The sequence below is a fragment of the Octodon degus genome, unplaced genomic scaffold (genome assembly GCF_000260255.1).
Source record: "Octodon degus isolate 3935 unplaced genomic scaffold, OctDeg1.0 scaffold00276, whole genome shotgun sequence".
In the NCBI taxonomy this organism is placed as follows: domain Eukaryota; kingdom Metazoa; phylum Chordata; class Mammalia; order Rodentia; family Octodontidae; genus Octodon; species Octodon degus.
Window position 1 is genome coordinate 469,656 of NW_004524852.1, and position 7,620 is coordinate 477,275.

Consider the following 7,620-nt stretch of genomic DNA (forward strand, 5'->3'; position numbering starts at 1 on the left):
AACTAAAAATAGAAGGAACCAGGACCAAAGGCCAAATAGCAAGAGATAAGGTAAGGCATAATTTCAGATCCACAAATGATTCCACTATGACATTAAATGCATAAAGATTTCAAAATAACTTTGATTAGTGTATTGAAGAAAATGGAGGATAAATAATAAAATAGATGGGAATTTTCATCACAAAGTTCTTTCAATTGCATATTTCAACAGTGTTACAACAGAAACTGCATTCATTTAAAATCATATGGACACTTTAGAATTGTGAAATACGTTATCTGAAGAAGTCATTGAATAGGCTTAATACTAAACCACTGTGGAGATACAGGGATAGTGAGTCTAAAGACAGGTCAGTATGAAATGCTCTTAGTCAAATAAAGAAAAAATGGCATAAAAATAAATGAGAGCATGCCAGTGATAGCAAGCAGTACAAATGACCTAATATATGTGAGTGGTAGGAAAGAGGACAGAGAAAATGAGACTGAAACAATACTGGAAGAAATAGTGACTGGGAATTTCCCAACTTGATAAATGTTTTCACTGATTCAGGAAACTCAGCATACCTAGAGATGAATGCAAAACAAATACCAAAGGAACATACACAAACTGAAAAAGAAAAACATACACACAATGCTAACTAGGCTAAAAACCAGGGACAATCTGATATAACAGGCTGCTTCCTTTTAACTTTTGCAAAGAGTCTATTGCACTCACCTTGTGTTGCTTTTCTTATTATGGATATGTGAGCTTAGAAAGTGGCCCAGTGCTCTTTGAGCCAGAAAACACACTGACCCAGCTCTAAGTTTGGGAAAAAACCTGTGCTGGCCAGGGAATCACCACCCATCGCCTCCACATATAGGTATGTCGGTGGCTGGCCTGGGAGCCTAAGATATGTAGGCCTAGCTTGACATTGTATTATAGACAAGAGGATGTCATGAGCTGCTGCTGTCAGTCAACTACCAAAGAAGAAGAGCATTATGTCACTGGCAGATGTGATTGATAGTGCCTCATATGGAGAAGTGGATGATGAAATGCAGCGGCTTAAGAAGAATGTCTCTGGGGCTCAGCTTAGCACCACTATAAATTACAATAACATTTAATGGAAAAATACAACAAAACAATATAACTGGAATGATGCTAAGGACAGATTCTTAGGCCATAATCATGCTAGAGAAGAAATTATGCTTATTTAAGACAAAGACAATCACGAGCAGATAAAAAGAAGGAAATTATGCATAGTGGCTATAAACTCATGACCAGTTGCCGAAACAAGAACTCATATAGTCATTCTTCCATGTATGTGATATGAATGAGCATGTCAGAACTAATTATTTTTCATTATTTTGGTCCCTAATCTCATTCTCCTATTCTCTAGTGGATTTCTGTTGGCCTTTTATTTCAGTATAAAAGTTACAAGGTATCAACAAATAAATAAATTCAATTCAATTAAAAAAGAATTAACTTCACTCAATAATGTGTTCAGTGGTATATGAGGTTTTATACTTCTTTTGGGAAAAGGCTTAGTTCATTTCAAATTTTATACAGGAGAATAAAATTGCATCAGTTCAGCAGCAACAGGACTTTATTGTTATATACAGAAATTAAATATAACTAAATGAGATACAACTCAAAGAAAAGTGTACAAAAGAGTAGATGATAGAAGATTGTATTGCATTAAACTGGTCCTCAAGTTTCCAGAGCTCCCTTGAACCCCTGTGGGATGTGCAACAGTCACTGCTCTCTGGATGTTACATGTGAAATATGACATACACAGAAATGCCTGGCATATCCTTGCCTATCCCCTGTGTCTAGTTTTTCTTTTTTCTTTCATCCTGTTGAACAACCACCATCACATGCCTGACAACAAGAATATGTTGGTAGCTACATAAAACTAGTAGCTTCCTGGGATTTCTTTGAAAACTGCTCCTTCAACCATACTTCCAAAGCTAAAATGCTCCGTCTCTGAGATGGACTGATTAGGGATTCTGGCGAGGTTGCTGCAGTTGCCCTTGAGCCTTCACTTCCCCAGAACCTTTCTCAACTATGTATGCCCAATTCCTACAAAGAAAACCCTGTGCCATTGGAGATGCTGTATCATTGAGTGGTTCCTGACTGATTCGCCAGACAAATATAAGTGAATTGAATCACAACTTTTCCTGTTTCTAAGAAATGTATGTTCAGGTATTTACTGGATGAAGAAACAATCAGAAACTCTAACCAGGAAAAATGTGTGCCTTTAAAGAATGCATTTAGCAACACAATTTGCAAGAGAAAAGTGAGTGGAATAAGTGACATGATGTATGGTTTCCTGTGTTTCCATGAATTGTTGGGTGTGTGGTAATAAGTTTCTTGCCATCTGGGCATTTGGGAATAACATCCTTTAACAAAAATTCTCATCAAAAGAAATTATTTGTAGTATGATTTTGTGAACAACCTTTAAAATAGTAATCTAATTCTAGGTTGTTATAATAGAGAAAGCAAAGTAATAATCTGTCATACCTCACAAATTCCTAATAGGATGGCTGAGTAATCTTTATTAGGGAAAAGACACTTCTTCGTACATTTATAGTGGCTCAGTTCAGGCTTCATGAAGAAGAATGAGGACATATTCTGACAAGTAGCAGCAGTCTTTTCCTCCAACCAACTTATTTTCCTATGTGGTAACAAGCATATAACCCATCTCCAGTGATTTTGCAAGAAGCTAGCAACTAACAAATAAACAACAACTGGGAACAAGGCTGAGGACCAGACATTCAATAATGTTTCTTTCCCGAGGATCTAAACTGCCAGCATGACTTCACAGCCTGCTGTGTGTAGGGATACCCACCCTTGACATCGATGTGGAAGTCCCCAGATGAACAGCTGAGCATTAAGAAGATTCTATATGTTCATCATGCGCTCTTATGAGACATCAAAGCACTTAAAATCTTTCTGCTTCCAAAAGAAGCCTCCTGCTCTTATGTCGCTGAGTTGTCATCAGTTCTTATAATGATCACCATTATTAGCAAGAAAATGTTATTTTTCATTTTAATTGTTCCATGGTATGATTTAGCAGCACTTTAGTGACATATACTCAACAATATCAGGATTTCTTCAGTTCCAGTATTTGTATCTCAGGAAGAGTAGAAGTTCTTTAGTAGTTCTTCAGCCCAAATGCCAGATTTCTGCTTATCACTGGTAACAAATGAGGAAAATTTCTCCTCTTACTTCTACTAGAGATTCTCGTTCTCTTCTTTTTTTTTTTTTTTTTTTTTTTGCAACATGAGATATCTCGCTGGCCCTAGAAATTGGACGTTTTTTTTTTTTTTTTTTTTGCTTGTTCTCTTCTACTTTGCCTATTCCCCTATGTAAGGCAAGCATACCTCAGAAGTGAGCATCAAAGACTTCACAGGAACTGGACCAGGATGAGACATCCTTCCATCTGTAGAAATGGCTGATTGAGGAAGAAAACTCCACCATGTAGTACTGAGTCCCAATAATTCCCCTGAACCTGAAAAAATCAGCTTTCTTTGTACCTCATACATAGGGGCCAGGGATATAGCTCAGCAGCATAAGCACCTGCCTGTATCTCATATACGAACTTTTATGATTTACATGTGGCTGGTTTCCAATATCAATTTATAAATTGCCCATGTATAAACCATAAACTCCAACAATAGTGAACTGAATACATTTCCTAAGTACTCCTAGATGGAATTGCAGATACTTTTTTCCTGAAATACATTTTTTTTTCTTATGTAACCAGTTACTCAATCTTCCTTCATCTCTAAGAACAAGCTAAAAGTGCCCCACATACATTTACGAGATCTTCCCTAGCACCATACTGAGAGGTCTGTCAGCAAAACTAAGTCATCACCATTATGATTCTTCATTAAGAATTTGGTGGGCTGGCCAAATAGTTCAGTGGACTAAAGTACTTGATTAGGCAGATCTCAGAGGCCAGGGTTCAATTACCAGCATGCATGCCAGGCCAGCCCCACCCCAAGGCACACTGAGATAGCAATTGAGACTGGGCATGGTGACGCGCACCTATACTCCCAGTGCTTGGGAGGCTGAAAATAGGAGGATCACTACAAGTCTGATATACTAGTGAGATCCTAAGACCTTGTCCTAAATACATTTTTTAAAAAAGAACTCTCATGCATCATGCCATGTTCCAATTGGATAGCTGTATAAGATCTTTCTCTTTAGACTACTGGGTTTATAATGATGAGAATTCCACAGTTATATTTGAAACACTAACCTTAGTGCAGAAACAGATACCTTATAGAAATTAAGTAAATGTTAATTGTATTTATAAATATATAAATAAATGACTGAAAATGTCTCCATTTAGAAGTCTTAATTATATGAGCTGAAAATATATAATAAGGAACATGGGACAGGCATGGTGGCATACTTCTGTAATTCCAGCATTCTGTAGGCTGAGACAGGATGATCATTGTGAGTTTGAGACCAGCCTGGGCTACAAAGTGAGCTCAAAGCTAGCCTGAACTATATAGGAAGACCCTGTCTCAAAAAAGACAAAAAGCAAAAGAAACAAAAAAAAGTTATAGAGCATGGACAACTCACCAGATACTCCAGAAATGCACATAGTTTTTTGTTTGTTTGTTTGTTTGTTTTGTTTTGTTTTTGTTTTGTTTTGTTTTTTTAGAGTTACACGATAATTTATTGAGCCCCTCCCTGCCCTTGTAGTCTCCAGGTCACTTTTTCTGCTTGTAGAGCTTGTTTGCTAGTGCCAGCAAGATGGCTGGGGGAAGCGGTGCAGCGTACTGCTGGATGAGGTTCATGATGTGGTTGTAGCTGTCTTCCTCATACCGCGAAAACACAGCCGGCAGATCCAGCTCCTCATACAACGCCTTCACCCTGGCTACTTTCTCCGCGTCCTTCTGCCCATAATTCTCCTGCAAGATCTGGCACTGCTCCGGAGTGGCTCGCTCCAGACACTGAACCACCAGCCAGCTGCATTTATTATCCTGGATATCGGTGCCAATCTTTCCCATCACACTGGGGTCCCCAAAGAGGTCAAGGAAATCATCCTGGATCTGGAAGAACTCGCCCATCTCCATCAGGATCTTCCTGGCATTGCTGTGCTCCTTCTTCCCGTCAATACCAGCCATGTACATGGCAGCAGCAACAGGCAGGTAGAAGGAGTAGAAAGCTGTCTTGTACTTGACAATAGATTTGTACCTCTTTTCAGTGTATTTGCTGAGATCCACATGGTCCTGGGGGGCTGTGATGACATCCAGAGTCTTCCCGACCTCTGTCTGATAGGCAGTCTGCAGGAAGAGCTCAAGCAGGTTCAGGTAGTAGGGCTGCTCCCGGCAGTGGAACTTCAGCAGGCTGTAGATACAGGCTTCCAGAAGGAGAGCGTCATTGACAGCGTCCAAACCTATTCCTGGCTTCCGATACCAGCAGACCTGTCCCCTCCATGTAAGGGATGAGTCCATTATATCATCTGTCACCAGGAAGAAAGCTTGCAGCAGTTCCACACACCAGCCCACAGTCAGTGCCCGTTGCAGACTGTCTGAGTCCTGTTTCTTTGGCTCCGCCAGCTCCCGGAATGCTACCAGCACCGTCAAACCCCGGTTGTATTTGCCTCCGATGGCATTGTACTCTAGGACCTCCTTAAGCCGGGCAATGACATCTCCTATTTCTGGGTGCCCTGTGTCATCTTCAGTCAGCACCCTGACAATCTGAGGGAAGTGCTGGATGAAATTCGGCATTTCTTGAGCATAAACATCGCATCTCTGCTCTCCATTCATCCTGAGAGAGGAGCAAAGTGCTCTGTTCTGAATGCTGTTCCTCTTTGGTTGCACATAGTTGTTGACTTAATACTTTTAATAAAGGCACAGTGACTTCCAAGAATATTAGTTTTATTATTAAAATAAAAAATGTAATTATTTGTTGCCATAGTAATAAATGCATCAGATACTATTTTGAGTTTTTATTAAAACTAATCCCAAACAAACATCTTGGAATTTACCCTTAGCTGCAATTGCCCTACTGACTTGGCTTTAAAATATCATTGATTCTTCCTGCCTTTTGCATTATTAAACTACAAAGAATCAGTATGCCACAAAGGAATCAAAAGAGAAGACAAACAAACATTACCTCTTTGGCATTTTCTGATAGTTTCAAGGCTAAAGTGTAACATTGTCTCAAGTCATCCTATTTCTTATTTGAAAATAAAGAACACACTATCTGATCTCATACAATTCCAAGACAGATAATCTGGTTCAAAAAGTGGTCTGCTAGTGAGAATAAATTTCAAGTCAATTTGTATTAAGAAACCACCTATAATTTAAATCCAATTCAACTATCTTGTGCTATTTATTTAACCAAAGAAAATATTGACATATCCAAAGACCATGGCAGAATTCAACTACATTAAAGATAACACTACTGAACTTTCTATGTGCTCTAATTTGTTATCATTTTATTAAATAGAATATTGCACCCTTATGTAAATGCAGTAAACACCAATTGTTTTTAATATCATTACATAAGATTTTCCTGTTTTCTAGTTGATCTTGTGCCGATCACATGATCTAATATAATTCTTTATATTCTGAAAAATCTTTATTTACTATTAACCCTACCACCCCCCGCCACACACACACACAGAAGAGACAGGGAGACAGAAAGAGAAATGAATTAAGTGATGTATGATGATCTTTAATTATTTTAACTGTATTGATGGTGAAGACATTACAAATTGATCTCTAGAAACTACAGAAATGCATTTCAGAAGTTATCTATATTTGAACTAGAAGGAATGGTGCTTCCTTTCATAAAGCTAAACAGCTTTCGATATTTCTCTAAGCAAAATATAATGTATGTGGAAGGAAATTATGTAGTAGAGAAATCTGAACCTAGACTTTCAATTCCCTGGGTAAAAGATAAGACCATTCTCCCAATGACTCAATTGTCCATTTTGCAGTTTTAGCCAGACTGTGAGCTGTGAATGAAGTATTTAAATAAATGAGGAATAACATCAAAATGAGAAATGACATGTGGGAGAGTTTTGTTTGGTTGAACTTTTTAACTTCATGAAGTAACATGATGTATAATGCCAGTACAACTTACCTGAATATAGAGGAAAGAAGGGAAGCAATATAAATGGAGAAGTTTACAGCAGTAAATGCCCACATTTATGTGAATCCAAATAAATAAGCTAATCATGTACACTGTCCTAGAAAAACAAGAATATTCCACATCCAAATGTACTAAGAGGAAGGAAACTGCAAAACTTAGAGCAGAAATTAATGAAATTGAGCTGAAAAAACACCACAAACAACCAATGAATTGAACAGTTGGTTCTTAAAAAGAAAAAACACAACAGAAATATATGTGCACCCATTTTTATAGTAGCACAACTTGTCAAAGTAAAATATTGGAAATGACACAAATGCCTCAACTGAGGAATGGATAAAAAACATGGTATTTTTTTATACAATGGAGTACTACTCATCTATAAAGAAGGATAAACTTGTAACATTTATAAGGAAATAGATGCAACTTGAGGCCATACTTATAAGTGAAATAAACCAGTCTCACATGTGCAAATATCGTATTGTCTCCCTAGTGTAAGAATCTGAAACAGTAAATAAGGCCCAAGCG

The 7,620-nt window shown here is 37.9% G+C and overlaps 1 pseudogene; it reads right to left on the reverse strand.

Moving 5' to 3' along the window:
- Positions 1-4,651: 4,651 nt before the first annotated feature.
- Positions 4,652-5,791, reverse strand: LOC101578366 (annotated as a pseudogene).
- Positions 5,792-7,620: the final 1,829 nt, after the last annotated feature.